This window comes from Camellia sinensis, chromosome 3 (assembly GCF_055761805.1).
Source record: "Camellia sinensis isolate YWXY chromosome 3, ASM5576180v1, whole genome shotgun sequence".
NCBI classification, from domain to species: domain Eukaryota; kingdom Viridiplantae; phylum Streptophyta; class Magnoliopsida; order Ericales; family Theaceae; genus Camellia; species Camellia sinensis.
In genome coordinates this window covers 139,734,688-139,752,447 of record NC_138963.1, presented here as the reverse complement: position 1 = coordinate 139,752,447, position 17,760 = coordinate 139,734,688, and positions in this window count along the sequence as shown.

Genomic DNA, 17,760 nt, shown 5'->3' with positions numbered 1-17,760 from the left:
GTTTAAAGACCTCAAACAACTCGACATGCCTATGACCGAGTTTGAGGCGATCTTCTCTAGTTTGTCTAGATTTGCGCCAGAGTTGGTGGCAACGGAGGAGCGTTGTTGCATTGAATTTGAAAAGAAATTGAAAACAAAAATTATGTTCAAGCTTGTCGGAAATATGATTCGGGAATATGACCGTCTTGTGGAGATGTCAACACATGTAGAAATTTCCATACAAGCTGAGGAGGAGAGGCTTCGAAGTTCGAGGTCTAGAGGCCAAGAGTCTCAAGGAGACTATAGGCATAACAAGAAGAGCAGGAACACCTATCTATCCCAGTCCTAACCATAGCAGTCTAGATCCACTTTTCCTTTGCCTAGTGCGGGTCCAGAAAAAGTGCATTGAGTAGCTTCTCGTGTTTCAAGTGTGGCCAACCGGGTTACAAAGCCTTCTCATGCCCACAGAAAGGAGGAGGGCAGTTAACGGTACCACCACCTAACCGATCTCAAAGTCAGTCTTAGTCTCAGAATAAAGGTCAAGGGTTTAATTGTTATCAGTGTGGTCAGCTGGGGCATATGAAGAGAACTTGCCCACAGTTGGGAGGCGCATCTGGCGCATCAGGGTTAAGGCAGACTCAGAGCCACCAGCAAGCTCAATCATTCCAAGCTTTGCGAGTTAATTAGGAAGCCGCTTTGGCTTAGTCAGTACAACAGGCCTATGCTCCGAGAGAGGAGCAAGTCAATCAGGGGCCACAGGGACGCGTGTATGCTGTTACCGTGCCAGAGCAGTTGCTAGAATCCTCAATTGTGAGAGGTATTTTTGTTGTGTGTAATTCTTTTGCTAATGTATTGATAGACACGAGTGCGTCTCATTTATTTATATCTACTGCATTTACTGCTGCATTGGGGTTAAAGGTAGCACGGTTAGTGCCTTCACTCAGAGTAGAGTCACCTGTTGGGGGTACAGTTGATTTAGACCGGGGTTGTCGTGATTGTGAAATAGAAATTGTCGCGCGTCAACTTCCGTTTGCTTTTGTGTTGCTAGATATGTTGAGTTTTGATGTCATTTTAGGCATGGACTACTTGTGTTCTTATCAAGCTATGATTGATTGTTACTGTCAGAAAGTTACAGTGTGCACTTCGGGTGGTGATCGTTTCTATTTTCTGGGGAACCGAGTTGATAGAGCCTTGTCGCCAACTGTTGATCCTCGTAGTAGGAGCAAGCTTAGTGGTCTTCTTGCAACTCTCTTAGATAGTGAGAGTGACGGGGCTCTGTAGACACCCCATTTTTGACCGACCTTAAGACTCAGACATCACCGATTGAGCGCTCAGTGACGTTGCATATCGTGCTCGTTCAGAAGTTTCAGAGTCGTGGCCGTGAGCCCTGCCTCCGGACTTCCGAACCCTCTTCTGTGCCTTGCCTCGATTTGCGAACCAGACTCGGTTTGCGAACCAGACTCAGTTTTCTCTGTTTTTTTTCCTAAGGGGAGGGAGAGGTCCCGTAGACCATCTCTCAGTGGCCGTGGGCTACATTTTGTGGCCGTAGGCCATTTTGCCCATTTCGGAGCCCGGTTTCCAGTTTTTCGGAACCGTTGGCCGTGTGCCTCGGTTCGGGACCGCTTAACCATCTCCGTGTGCTCTAAATTTTGGCATACATCTTATTTGCTCCCTTTTGAGGGACACTGGGGTCTGAGAAACCCACTTCGTAGCCGAATGCCACTTTCGGTGCTTAACAGCCCATTTTCGGGACCCCGAACTGCGCGTTTTGGCCCCCGAACATTCGTTTTGCAACGGTTTTCGTTCATTTTTGGCAGGTACCTCTGTTTTATCACTGGGAAGGCTGTAGAAGGGTGGGAGGCCAGTAATTGTTGCAGCAACCAGTTATATATCCTCTGACGCCCTCCGATGCCCGTTTTTCACACTTCCAGGCTAATGTTGAACACCTTGGGGCCACTTTCTTGAACTTTGGACCACATATTTGTGATGTACACACTTGGGAGGATCCTAAAAGTTAGTGGCCGGCCAGTAATGTTGCTTGACCCTTTTGAACCCCTCCTTCCGGGCTAATATTGAACAGCCTAGGCCCTTTTTCTTGAATTTTGAACCATAGGGTTGTGTTGTACACACATGGGAGGACCCTAAAAAGTGGTGGCCGGCCACTATTTCAACTTGACCCTCTTGACCCCTAGCCGGCCGGCTAGGGGAGGTGGCTGGCCGGCCACCTGGAGCTCCAAAAACCAGCCGGCCATGATCCTTACAACATCCATTTTACAGCTGTATAGCTGTTTTCCCCAGAAAATATCCCAATCCGGGGGATATTTTGTGGGGGAAAACTTGCCTAATTTTCCCCCACCTTTGCCCCTCCTCTACTCCCCCTTTTTTTTCCATATAACCAGCAGGTGGCATTGGTGATAGAGGTTAGAAAAATTAGTCTTCAAGCCTTGATACACAAATCCTCCTCCATCTCTCTCATTTCCTTGAAAACCTCCAAGTCCAACACCACCATTTCTTCTACACCACCAACCCCCACCCTTCCATCCTCCATTCCAGAAGTTTGAAGGTGTTCTCCAAGGCCTAAGGGTGCTTCAAACTCAAGCCAAGGAGCATCCAAGACTTGTCTTCAAAGGTAAGTCCTATTTCCCCTCTTTTGAGCTTAATTTTGCAACATTTCTTAGCCATACATGCTTATTGTTTTGAGCTCCGGCCCTAACTGAAAGTGATATTCTTTTGAGCTCATTTTCTTGTTTCATTAAGGGCTCAACCCTGTTTAAGCCCCCCATCTTGCACTTGCTTCAATATCTCCCTTGAATGCCATTTTCTTGCATGCTTTGGCAGCCCATTACGCTTCCATTTTTGGGCGTTTTAAAGAACTAAAAATAGGCTTATTTTGAGCCCCTATTCAACATTGAAGAAGGGCTCAACACTGTTTGGGACCTCCATGCTACACTTGCCTTTATATTCCCTCTTTGGTCCCCATTTTTACATGCTTTGGCAGCCTATTGTGCTTCGATTTTTGGCCTTTTTACAGTACTAAAAATAGTCTTATTTTGGCCCATTCTTCATGTTTCATTAAGGGTCTTTGGCTGTTTGATGAATAGTTTGTATACTTTGTGTTATAAGCCACTTTTGAGCCTCATTTTGCATTGCATTTTTAGCATGTTTGTGTACTGATTTTGGGGTTTCCATAAACTGTAAATGTGCATATTTTTGGTCCCTCTTCAGTGTTGTAGAAGGGCATTTTTCAGTTTGAGCTTTGCATATACCACTTGCTTCTTTGGCTACCTTTTGGCCCATTTTCTTGCATAAGAGCTTAGCCATATCTATGTTTGTTTTTGGGGTTTTTATAGTTCTGTAAAGTGGCTTATTTTTGGCCCCTCTTAAATGTTGTTGAAGGGCCCTAACCTATTTGGAGTTAGCAGCTGTGAGTTGCTTCATAATCTCATGTTTAGGGCCATTTTTGCATGCCATTGTTGCCCTATCTTTGCTTGCTGTTTGGCCATGATTTGTACTTTAAAAGGCTTATTTTGGGGCTGCCTTGCTTCTGTCTTTTTATTCCATGTACCAATTATGCATGCTTTGTATAGCTGTAGTTCATTCTATGTGCCTAATTTTGCATTTCGGGAGAGATTCCATGCATCGGGTGTGTTTTCGCCTCATTTCGGGGCTGTTTTCCCCCACATTTCATTGCTGAAAATCCATTAGCATGTTTGCATATCATTTTCCATGCCATTGCATTGCATATGCCATTGCCTCGGTTTGCGTGCCCGTGTGCACGCATTTCGAGGCACTTCATTTTCATCCATCGGCTTCTTATGTGAGTGTGGCTGAGGCTCTCTCATGTTAGTATAAGTCCATGTTGCATTCTATATGCCATTTCCATGCCATTGCATTGCATATGCCATTGCCTCGGTTTGCATGCCCGTGTGCACGCATTTCGAGGCACTTCTTTTTCATCCATCGGCCTCTTATGTGAGTGTGGCTGAGGCTCTCTCATGTTAGTATAAGTCCATGTTGCATTCTATATGCCATTTTAGCCATATTGCATTGCGTATGTTATTTTCTCGGTTTGCGTGCCCGTGTGCACGCATTTCGAGGCATCTCATTTTTACAGCATAGTGCACACTAGGTTGTATCTTAGATCGCATTCTGCATTTTTCTCAATTTGCGTGCTCGTGTGCACGCATTTCGAGGCATCTCATTTTCATAGCATTGTGTATATTAGGATTGTATCTTAGTTGCATTTCATGCATATCATGCATATTGCATTGTGTTCGGAATAGGAGTTAGCTCGGGCACGGGAAACGAGGTGCATTTCGTACTCCGAGTGACGGAATGCGTCTCAATTCCCCAGTCACCGACACTCCGGATTATCCATGATGGAGTTAGGTTTTAGCTGTGTTTTCATGTGCATTCATCCTATATTGAATTGTGCATTTCGACTCCTCGGCCATCATCCCTCGGTATGCGTGATTGGTGGCACGAGGATCGAGGCATGCATATATTTGTGAAAATACATTGCTATGCCCCTTTCCTGCTCTCTGTTGCAGCAAAATGAAGAATCAGCAACTTTTCGGGACTTGGTACGCTTTTCAAGAATAACTGCTAAACAGAGGCTAATTGGGGCATCCCGGTGGATTTCCGCGCAAGGCAGCCTAAATGTACATCATTCATCAGAAGCAAGGCAGTCCCTGGCTTGCACGCCAGTTTTTACAGTTTTCTTAGTTAATTCGTTAATTAATTAGGAATTTGTATATTATTTGGACTGTAATATTCTTTTATTCGGGACTGTATATTTATTCGGACCCTCTGCGCGAGGGCACAACTGTAATAAGTGTGCGTGTGTGTGTTGTATGTCTTCCAACCCCACGTCTTTCTCCCCTTTATTTACCTGCTTATGATGGTTAGATTAGGGCATGTTTAAATTAGCATACAGTATGACAGCATGTTTGCATCATTCATCTGTATTGCATGCACCGGGCTCGGCGCACCATATTAACTGCATTGTACTTTCAATTCCAAATTGAATACATGATAGTTGTAGCATTCCACATGCCATGTTTAGAATAGCCGAGCCTACTATAGTTGCATTTTTGCATGTGTTGCATTAGGCATTTCTGCATACTTAGGATCATGCATGATTTCTAATGAAGTTTCTATTTTGGCTTGGAGTACTCGGTGAGTTTTATGCTTTAGCATCCTTGCATGCGTGTGAGTGACTGCTATGATAGCATGCTTACCTTGAGGCTATTTGCTTATGTGATATAATTGCCTGAATGCCTGTGGGTGAAGGTTGGGTTATTTGGATTGGAATAAATCATCAACTATTTGTTTTAAGCCCACTAGATAGTGGCAAAACCATATTTTCTAAGCCCACCTGAGGGTGGCAAAATCTGCATTCTAAGCCTACTTGCGAGTAGCAAATCATCCTTCAAATAAACAAGCATGAAATGTTTTGTTCTAATTCAGGCGACCTAGTCTATACTTGTATGTTGTGCGCATTACATAGTAACCTAGGCTAATAATCGGAATAACACACAATGTTTTCAAAAATAGATATCATGGTTAGTAGAGGCCGATCTTTGATCGGGCGAGCGGGGGTGCTCACGAAGTGACCTTCCCCAATCGTACCCAAGTTCCCGAGCCGAGGCAACTTTGGTGATGACGGACACGTGGCCTTTGGCACCGAGTCAGGGTTTCCTAAATTTCCCATTAAAAAACATTTAGGTGGCGACTCTGTATCTGGCAAAGCAGTCCATGTTTGGCACTTCTTTCAAAAAAATCTGTTTTTCTCAAAACGATTTGCCGGATTTGGACTCTTTGGTTCAGACTTAGAACCGTGACTACAAATCGAGTCCGAGCTGTAGCGAGGTCCCCCGCGGACTTGTTACAGGCTCGTGCTGAGTTACCAAGGATAGTTTGTGAATACCCGGATGTCTTTCTAGAAGATCTTACTAGTTTACCACCTCACCGGAAGATCGAGTTCTCCATTGAATTAGTGCCTGGCATGATTTCCATGTCACCATATAGATTTACACCTGCCAAATTGCATGAGTTGAAGATTCAATTCCAAGAACTTCTAGGTGAGGGCTTCATTCGCCCTCGTACATCGCCTTGGGAAACGCCGACTCTCTTTGCAAAGAAGAAGGATAGGTCATTGCGGTTGTGTATTGATTACCACAAGTTAAATAGAGTTACAGTTAAGAACCAGTATCCTCTACCCAGAATAGATGATTTGTTTGACCAACTTAGAGGGTCTCGTTGCTTCTCAAAAATAGATTTGAGGTCGAAGTACCATCAGTTAAGAGTCCGGGAGGAGGACGTTCAAAAGACGACCTTTCGTACTCGTTATGGCTACTGTGAATTCCTTGTAATGCCTTTTGGGTTGACCAATGCACCGGTTTCCTTTATGGATTTGATGAATATAATTTTTTTGGAATACTTAGACTGTTTTGTGGTCGTCTTTGTGGATGACATCTTGATTTATTCAACCTCTGAAGAGGAATGCGAGACTCACTTACGGGTAGTGCTGGGTTTACTTAGTGAGCACCAATTGTATGCCAAATTTGAAAAATGCGAGTTTTGATTAACAGAGGTGAAGTTTTTAGGGCATGTAGTGTCTAGAGAGGGAGTGATTATGGACTCCTCAAAAATAGATGCCGTACTGGATTAGGAACCACCCAAGAATGTTTTTGAAATCCGAAATTTCTTGGGATAAGCAGGGTATTATTGACGTTTTGTAAGGTACTTCTCTAGACTAACTGCACCTTTGACTAGGTTGACTAGAAATGGTATCAAATTTGTGTGGAGTGAAGCTTGTGAAAAGTCATTCCAAGAGCTTAAGACTAGATTGACTACCGCACCGGTTTTGATAATTCTGGAAAGGGGTTTGAATTACACTGCTTATTGTGATGCGTTTGGGGATGGACTTGGTTGTGTCTTGATGCAAGAGGGAAAAGTTGTGGCTTACGGTTCACGAAAATTGAAAACTCATGAGAAAAATTACCCACCCATGATCTAGAATTAGCCGCGGCGATTTTTGCTTTTAAAATTTGGAGGCATTACTTGTGCGGTGAGAAGTTTGAAGTCTTCTCCGATCATAAGAGTCTAAAGTATTTGTTTTCTAAAAAAGAATTGAACTTATGACAATGGAGGTGGATGGAATTTATGGAGGATTATGACTTTGAGTTACAATATCATCCATGGAAGGCCAATGTGGTGGCCGATGCTTTGAGTCAAAAATCTATGAGTAGTTTGGCAAGTGTGGCCATTCGGGAATGGAATATGCTAGATGTTATTGGTAAGTTTGATTTGCATTTGGGTGAGTCCGGAGAGAGTGCTACCTTGTTTACTTTGAATGCTCAACCTACCTTGGTTAGTAAGGTCATAGAGGCACAACGAGAAGACTGTGATGTGGAATCAATCCGTGTTAAGATTTTCAAAAGGAAGGAAGAGAAAGGTTTGAACGTTCACTCGGATCTGAGTGTACGTTACCTAGACCGTTTGTTTGTACCAAAATCTTGTAGAGATGAAGTACTTCGAGAGTTCCATCACTCACGCCTTGCGATACATCCGGGAGGCTAATGTATCATGATCTTAGTCGTCAGTTTTGGTGAAGGGGTATGAAACGAGATGTTGCTTTATTTGTATCGAAGTGCTTTACTTGTTAACAAGTGAAGGCCGAACACTAAAGACTAGCGGGTTTGTTACAACCCTTACCGATAGCCGAATGGAAATGGGAGCGTGTTACCATGGATTTTGTAGTTGGGCTTCCTCGAACACAACCAGGTAATGACGCCGTTTGGGTGATTATTGACAGGTTGACTAAGTCTACCCATTTCATTTCAATGTGCACCAACGACTCAGTTGAACACTTGGTAGAGTTGTACATTAAAGAGATAGTTCGACTTCATGAAGTCCTTGTGACTATTGTGTCGGATAGGGATCCTCGATTTACTGCCTAGTTATGGCGAAGCCTCAAAGCCTTCAAGAAACGTTGGGAACTAAGTTGACTCTTAACACCACTTATCATCCTCAAACCGATGGACAGTTAGAACGTGTCATTCAGATTTTGGAGGACATGCTTAGAGCTTGTGTCATTGATTTTGAGGGGCCTTGGGAAAGACACTTACCATTGATTGAGTTTGCTTACAATAATAGTTACCAAGCTAGTATTAGGATGGTACCATTTGAGGCCTTGTATGGCTAACCTTGTAGATCACCGGTTTGTTGGGCCGAAGTGCGTGATGCACCGTTACTAGGTCCGGAAATTGTTAGAGATACAACCGAGAAAGTTCTCATTTGGAAGAGGTTAGCTACAGCCCAAAGCCAACAAAAGAGTTATGCCGATAAGAGGAGACAACCTTTATTTTTTGAAGTTGGTGACCATGTGTTTCTAAAAATCTCACCAAGGCGGGGTTTGATGAGATTTGGTAAGAGTGGTAAATTATCTCCAAGGTTTATTAGGCCTTTTGAGATCTTAGAGCGAATTGGGGAAGTGGCTCACCGGTTAGCTTTACTGCCACAACTTTCGGGAGTTCACAACGTATTTCATGTAGCTATGCTTAGGAAGTATGAACTCGACTCTTCTCATGCACTTGATTGGGCTGCCTTGGAGGTAGATGAGGATGCCTCTTACAGAGAACGACTGGTTCAAATATTAGATACCCGGAAGCAAGTGCTACAGGCAAAACTATACCGTTGGTAAAGGTGTTGTGGAGACACCATGGGGTTGAAGAAGCGACGTGGGAATGGAAGGCGAAAGTCCACTCCAAATATCTGGATTTATTTGAAAATGCTTAAGTTGCTTTTCTTTGTAATATTTCCCAGTGTTGAGGGAAACGTATTTAAAGTTGTTAACCACATGTTGATATGTCCGTTGTTATTTTAAGCATAAGGTTTTTTAGAGTTGCCATTACTTTTTGGAAAATTTCATGTTTATGCGTATTTGGGAGGTTGTTGTTAATGAGATAACCATGGTGAAAATGGTGGAATTTGGTTGAGAGTTAGTATTGTGATTTGAAAATGAAATAGCATGGTTTTGATTGCTAGAAACCCTTTGTTTGGGTAGTTTGATTTGAAATTTCGGGGACGAAATTCTTTAAAGGGGAAAGGTTGTAGCGATCCCAGTTTTGCCACTTTGCTGAGTATATCGGGAATCAAGCAGCCCAGTTAGCTCGCGGGGGTCCAGGGGGCAGCGCCCCCTGGCTGATCCTAGGACAATGCCCTGGCGGGGTTAAACGGCAGCGGCCCCGAAGCAAAAATGCAAAATGCATTAGAAGTTGCTTGTCCACTCGAGCGGTCGTTTATGCGCTCAAGCGAAGAATGTTTTGTTTCAGAAGTTTGACCTGTCTGCAAAAGTATTGGGAAAGTGTATTTGACACTTGAACGGACCATGTTATATCAGTTCGTGAATATGATATTTTAGATCACTTTTACATATCTTACTCTCTCTAAAAATCCTTTTATTTTCCTTCTCTCTACATTTCCCTACACCAAATTGGATCAAAACCTTGATTTCTCAAGATCCATTAGAGTTCTGCTATAGGTTCTTCATCAAAGTTGGTTAACTTCTCGAGGGTTTCGTTGTGTGCAGTGAAGATCAAGTTTTGACACCATTGATTTTGGGAGTTTCATCTCATTTCTTCTTCAAAACTTAAGATAGGGATTTTCTTAGAGTTATATATATATATTTGCAAGATCTATATAATTTTCGAAATCATCTTTCAATAGCTTTGAAAATTGATTGTTGATTCAAGAAGTTGAGCGATTTTGAAAGTGGGTTTGTCTCTTGTTCTTTTAAAATGATCTTATGGGTTTTGATCTTCGTTGATTGAAGAAAATATGATTTTGAAAAAATTTCTTTCAGAGGATTTGAGTTGTATAATTTTGGTGAGAAAACCTAGAATTTGGAAATTTTTTTAAAAGAGATTGAAAATCTATGAATGATATTGTTATATTTATATTGTGTGTCAAAATAAATAGATGTTTGGAAAATTTATTTATATTTATATAAATGATGAATTTCAGGAAATATGAGAATTGTTGTTCATTTTGGAAATTATTATTCAAAACGTTGAAATAGTCTTGAAATGACTAATTGTTGAGGATACTTGAGAAGAGGGAATTGTGTTATTCCTTGGATGATGAATTGAAATAAAATTGTTTATATTCATCTTGTGTTATTGGTATAACAATTCATTTAATTGTGTTAAACTTTGAAAGTTGATTTTAAAACTTGCATTGAGAAAAGAATGTTGAGAAACAAGTTTTCATGAAATGGTTTTGGGGTAAATACGTTGGTAAGTCTTGATAGGTGGTGTAGATGATATTGAATAAGTTGGCCTGAGAGTCCGGGGTGAAAGACCGAAACCTGCGCGGATAGGTGTCGAGCCTTCCGGTTAATATTGGTAAAAATGACAATTTGGTAGTACTTGTATAGTCTACTTGCAGACACCAACCTGAAGATTACCAGAGTCGTATTTACCGCCCTTAAAATAAGTTGTTAAGTTTTGAACAATTAAAATTGTATGACATCATTGAGCATGATGGTTTTCAAAAGATGAAAATGTGATTTATCTTCAAAAATGGGCATAGCATGGCATGTGCATTTCATCTCTTGAGACTTGTATAAAATGTATATACTTTGTTAAGGATTTCCTACTGGGCTTTATGCTCACCCTACGGGATTTTTGTGTAGGAAAAGATGTGGTGATGTCGCCTAATTAAAGGCGAGGAAATGTGTGCTGAGAGTACAAGACTCTTATTTTGCTTTGACTCTGTGTGTAAGCCAAAGGCTATATGTATGTGGGTTTGAATAACCGTTTTGTGTAATCAGGCTTAAGCCTTGGAAACTTGTAAACCCTTGGGGGTATTTATTTGTTTATTTACTTGTTGTTGGATTAATGTATTGTTACATGAAGAACTATTGTATCATGTAATATAAGTTTAGAGATTTATATTCGATTTTCTTTGAAAAACCCATGATTGTTGTATTATCATTTGGGCTAGAAATTTGGGGCGTTACAGACATCAATACAGAACAAATCTTAAAACGAAATTTTCTCTGTACACATCTTTGAGAACAAAAATTCTCAATGCACATCTTTTGAACAAAAAAAAAAACATCACGCCAAGGCCTACATTGTTCTTCTATTATTTTTCACTCTTATCATTGTTGCACTCTATTTTACTCCCGTTATTCTTAATTTGTGTGATAAAAGATTTACAAAATCATAGTAAGTTTAAATTTAGAGAATACCATGATTTTACAACCAATGCAATGATGAAAATGTGATCTTTTAGGTGTGGAAGTGTTTTTTTTTTTTTTTTTTTTGGCAAGAAAAAAAAAATCAATGATGAAAACTTTTCATATGATTTATTTTAAGATTTTTTTGATCGCGATGAAAATTTACTATCACCGTTGATCACGAATCCCAAAAAAAAAATCATCAACTTCTATCAATATTTTCATCATTTCATCACTGATTGGCTCTAAAGAATTGCTGAAAATGTGTTGGTGGATTGTTAGATATGCCAAAGTTACTTTTGTGATGTGTATAAATGTGTTTTGTGTAGTGTGTGTTTAAATTATGAGCTAGGGATATATTTAGAACATTCGATGTGTGGAATAAGAAAAACATAATGTAACTAAATTAATAAATGTGTGAACTAAGAAATGATGTGTACAAAGTGAAAATGGTGTGTGGAAATAGAATTACCCATAAAATGATACGTTTTCTAAAATAACTTATTATTATGACAAAGTGGATAGTGAATCAAATTAAAAAAAATAATAATTACGTACATACTCACATAGGGGGGGACATCGGCCTGTTAACCCGCTCGACCCAGTTTTATTTTTTTAAAGTTTGAAAAAATTATTTTAGCTTATAGAGTCAGGCTGGGCCAACATTTTTAGCCCAATATATTAATGGACTAGACTTGGGATTTATACTTTCAATCCAACTTGACCTGGCCGCTATTAAATTAATCAATTAATTATAATATATTAAAAGATATATTTTTTTGTTGGGATCTAGATTTTATCTTTATTAATTTTATTGAAATTCACATTTGTAGTAATGCGGCCTTGTTTGGCAACATCAAATTTTAGCAAAAAAATCAAAAAGTTATTAAAAAAACAAAAAATCTAACAAATTATACAAAAAAGTCAAAGATTCAATTTTCTCTTTACTTTTTGTACATCTTTTCATAAAAAAACCAAAGAGTCATCTCAAATATACTAATTTTTTTATCTTATGTTTTAACCAAAAAATTAAAATTACTAAAATAGCATGTTCCCAAACGAGGCCTGAATTTATTTAAGAAATCCTTTAATTTATACACAAAATCTTTTAATTTACATTGATATCAGTATATTTATGTAAGAAATATAATGTGTAATTAAATTTAATTATGGAATATTTTAATTTTTTTTAACATATAGCCCAATGGGTAGGCTTGAGATTTATAATTATTTTTTGGGCAGAGTTTGAATAGAAGTAGAGGCCCGATATTAGGGTCGAGCCGAACTTAGACAAACACAAAATCTCTTATTATGTAGTGTCGACTTGGTCTGGCCCGACGAATGACCACCCTTCTCACTATCTAAATTAATAAAAAGTAAATTGAGACAGTACATGTATTTATTTGAATAATATGAAACAATTTATTTATAAATACTCACATGAGTTTGATTACCACATGTACAAATAATTTATTTATCAAATTGGAACACCATCTGTATTTATTTGAGTAGTATTAAATAATTTATTTCTCAATATACACATAATTTACCTATAGGGAAAATCACATATACCTCTCTTGAGGTTTAGCTAAATTACAGATACCTCCTGAAGTTTTGAAAATTACATCCCGCCTCCTAAGGTTTGTATTTTCATAACAATTTACCTCCTGAGGTTTATATTTCATAACAAATTACCCCCTAATTTGTTATGCAAATATAACATTCAGGGAGAAATTTGTAATTTCTCAAACCTTAAGGATATCTGTAATTTAGCCAAACCTCGAGGGGGTATATGTAATTTGCCCTTAACTATATATATAATTTATTGCATTACATATATACAAGTTCTTGTGTTTCTTATTTTACTTCAATAATTCATATTAATTTTTTTACTTAAAAAATAATTAATTGATTTCTTTTATTCTTAATTTACGGATAATTACTCAAATGTTATATAAACCGAACTGAAATCTCCTCTGTGCTAATTTAATAATTAATTATTAAGAAAAAAAATCTTTAGTCAAACTAACTGAATGAAGCAATCTACAAATTAAAAGTAAATATCAAAATGGAGTAATATGCAAATTAAAATTAAATCTTAAGAGGAACTAGTGTAATTTAAAATTAAAATTAAAATATGTACACAGGCCAATTGAGAGAAGCGCTATATGTACACTAGTGTAATTTAAAATTAATCTTTTTTTTTTTTTTGATTCAGGAAATTAATATGCAGATAGACTACTCTAACATATCCGTCAGGGAGTATTGTCCCTTAACACCTACATCATATTTGCAGGGAATCCCACTCGAACCTAAGTTTTAAACGAGAGATACGAAGGTCTTATTTACTAAACCAATCCTCTTTTGGTAAATTAATCTAAATTGGCCAAGAGAGGTGAGAAAATAAGATTATGCGAATCCCATGTACACAGGCCTATTCCAAGAAATGGCTTTTTTATTTTTATTTTACTTATTAACTTTTTTTTAATATATAATTTTTTTTAAATATATATATATATATAATAATAATAAAAATAAAATAATATAACCTAAATAAATTAATAAATTAACTTACCAAAATAAGCCTTAAATGGAGGAAGCGGTAAACAGAGAGCGAGAGGCTTCGGATTGGCATGTGGATTTGGGTTAAAATAGTTGTATAAAATAAAACAAATTATTTTAATTAAATAAGATAAAATATTATATTTAAATTATAATTATTTTATTTTTTTTATAAAAATAAAAAAATTAAGGGTGTGTTTGGTTTGTGTTTGTAGAGTAATTTTTGAGATAAAAAGTACGAAAACTTATTTGGTTTATCTTTTTTCAGAAATAGTTTTGGAAAATTATTTTGGAAAGAGAGTTTTAAAAAAGTGATTGATTTGATGTGCATGAGAGAGTGATTTTGGAAAGTAGGTAATCAAACAAAATTTTGAAATTTTTTTAAAAAAAATTTGTTTGGTTTGATTACTCTTGAAATTCATTTGAAGAGAATTTTTCTCAAAAATTTTTCTGAAAAACAAACCAAACAAAGCCTAAAAAATTTATATTAAACAAGACTTTTTAATTTTAAATTAAAATAATTAAAGAATTAAAAAACTAAACAATCAATCCAGATTGCAAACGAAGGTTTGAAGGCTTGGAGAAACATCTCTTTTTCTCTCTCTCTCTCGCGCACAGAGAGGTCGACGACGACTGATATGATGATGAAAAATGTTTCGTGCCATTAATTTAGCATCACTAATGATACAATATTATGTGGACTCCATTATTAATGTGATAATTTGACCTTTATTTTGTTTTATTTTTTTTTTCTTTACATTATCACCTCATTAATAATGTTTTTAGAACTTCAAATTTAGCATCACTAATAATGTAATATTATGTGAACTCCATTATTGATGTGATAATTTAACCTTTATTTTATTTTTATTTTTTTTCTTTACATTATCACCTCAATAATAACGTTTTTAGAACTTCAAATTTAGTATGCTAGATCACCCCTCTATGATGATACATATACCACGCGGAAGAGAAGAGAAGTGTGCGAGGAGATTTGGAGCCTCTCACCATATCAGGCTCTAAGGTCGCACACTCAATCACCCAAGTCACATCTTGCCCCCATCTATACATACTACTACTCCTATACTCTCTCACCATCACAATCTCCTGCTACGCCATCTTTTAAATCATCCCAATCATTATCACCCGGATTTTTTTTATTAAAAACATTACACATCAGTGATTTTTTTAAAAAAATATTTATAAATTAATAAAAAATAATAATGAATTTAATTATTAATGTTTATAAATTTTAAGATAAATTATAAATATATTTTTTAAGATTTATTTAAAATATTAATTATCTTTTATGATTTAAAAAATTACAAATATCTCATTATCAATTTTTTTTAATTTAACAAAATTAATTAAAAAATATAATTCTTAATTGTTCCTTTATATAATAATAAGGGCAAATTACAAATACCCCCTCGAAGTTTGGTAAAAATACAAATTTTTCCCTGAGGTTTGAGAAATTACATTCTGCCTCTTGAGGTTTATATTTTCATAACAAATTACCCCCTAAGGTTTTTATTTTTATACAGATTCCCCCCTAATTTCTCCTAATTTGTTATGAAAATTTGACCCTCAAATGGTAATTTGTAATTTCTCAAACCTCAGGAGGAATCTGTATTTTTACCAAACCTCGAGGGAGGTGTTTGTAATTTGCCCTAATAATAAATTACTTGAATTATTAATTCAAATAAATTTCTGAAATTATTGAAAACTATTAATTAACTTGATAATTTATTAATAAAAGATACTTGTTATAAAATTATAAATTTCAAAAGACGTGATGTAATTTCTAAAATCACAAGAGACAATTCATATTTGAAGCAAACCTAAAAGGGTGTATTTGTAAAATACCTCAAATTTTATCATTGATTTGGATTTAAAAAAAAAAAAATAGACTGACTTGTAATTTTTCATTTTTTTATCACTCTGTATTTTATTTTAATTACATATATGTAGAAAATGTTTGAGATTTTTTTTTAAAAAAAAAAGTTCTTAATTTATTATGAAATGATAAATATAAACTTTTGATTTATTATTTTCAATCTAACATTTTTCTATCAACATAATAAAACGCATGAATACAACATCTATTTATTCATTTAATTAATTAAAATTCATCATTTTCTATAGAATATATGGTTTATAATTGGCAATTAAGAAAAAAGTCACTTTATTATTGACTTAAGGATTGGTTTGGGATGTTCTAAAAAAGGTGTACTTTTTGACTTATTGGCTTATATGGGTTGGGTTTGGGTTAAGTTTGATGTGATGTGTTAGAGAGGTGATATGATTTAAATAAGATGATGTGATTTAAATAGGATAGTGACTTTTTGACTTTTTGTATTATTTAGTGTACCCCAAACCAACCCTTATTTGAGTATATCACCTCTCTATTTTTTTTACATATTTTTTTATAAAAAATTAAAAATTTAATTTTTTTTCTTACTTCTCAAAATAGGCCATAAAACATTACATAAATGCTATGAATCATGAAAAAAATATCATGAAGATAATCATAAAAGATTCTCTATTTTTAAATTACATCTATAATAAAACACTACATTTAATCAAATGATAAAAATTCTTTATGATAATAATATTTTTTCATAATCTCTAACATTATTCTAAATAAAAACAAGACCTACACAAAATAATTACAATTCGTTGGAAGAAGGAGAAAAATAACTCTGGCCTCGTTTGGGAACCCTCTATTTTAGTCAAAAAGTCAAAAAATTACTAAATTAGCCAAAAAGCCAACAACCCATACCAAAAAGTTAAAGATTCTCTTTTCTCTCTACTTTTTGTACCTCTTTTCGTAAAAAGTCATCCCAAACATACTAATTTATTTAGCTCATATTTTAATCAAATAACAAAAAAATTACTAAATTAACCTGTTCCCAAACGAAGCCTCTATCCCAAATAATCACAAATAAGTGAAAGTCTTTTGTAAAATTATAAATCTACCATTTTCGTTCTCCTTTCTCATTTCTCATTTCTCATTTCTCTTCCCTCCCTGCAAAACTGGCATTCATCCACCTCAATGCCCATTCTCTCTAGGCTCCCTGTCCCCTGTCCCACCCTTCTTTGATCAGTTGCTTTGGGAAGATGAAAATAAACAAATTTTTTACTTATTTCTTTACAGCCTTTTTGACTTTTTTTTCTTTTAAAAAAATTATTATAATATAGCATCACATCATTTGTAAAATTATAAAATTTTGGTGTTACCCTCGTGTTTTTTTTTTTGTAAAATTACCATTTGACCCTAATTAAAAACCATATATGCGATGATATTTGGTGTAATGTAAAATGCGAAATGTGAAATAGTAATTCATAATCTTAAAATTTATTGATTCAAAATAAAAATACCTAAAGTAAAATTTCTTTCCAAACTCGTTCATTCACAAAGAATATTAAGTAAACACTTAGGTGTCGTTTGGTAACACTTACATTTTCAATTTTCTATTTATATTTACAAAAATTTAAAAAACTCAAATAAAAACTTGTTTGGTAAAATTTTTGATTTATAAATCAGCGGTCTCAGTTTATAAATTTGGCCAAAAAATAAAAACACAACAAATATGTTTCCATTTTGAGTTTTTTTTTTTTTTTTACCACCCAACACTAGCTACCACCTGGTACCATTTTCCACCACCGTCTTCCATCACCACCACCCACCTGCCACCTACTCGCCACCACCACCCACCCCTCGCCGTCGCCGCCACCACCACCACCTTCCACCTGCCATCCACCCGCCACCACTCACCACCCGCCACTACCACCCACCGACCGCCACTACCACCCGCCACCTTCTTGCCACCACCACTCACCACCCACCTGCTACCACTATCCACCACCAGCCACCCACCACCCACCACCACCACCACCACCACCACCACCACTATCACCCACCACCCACCTGCCACTACCACCCACCACTCACTCGCTACCACCTACCA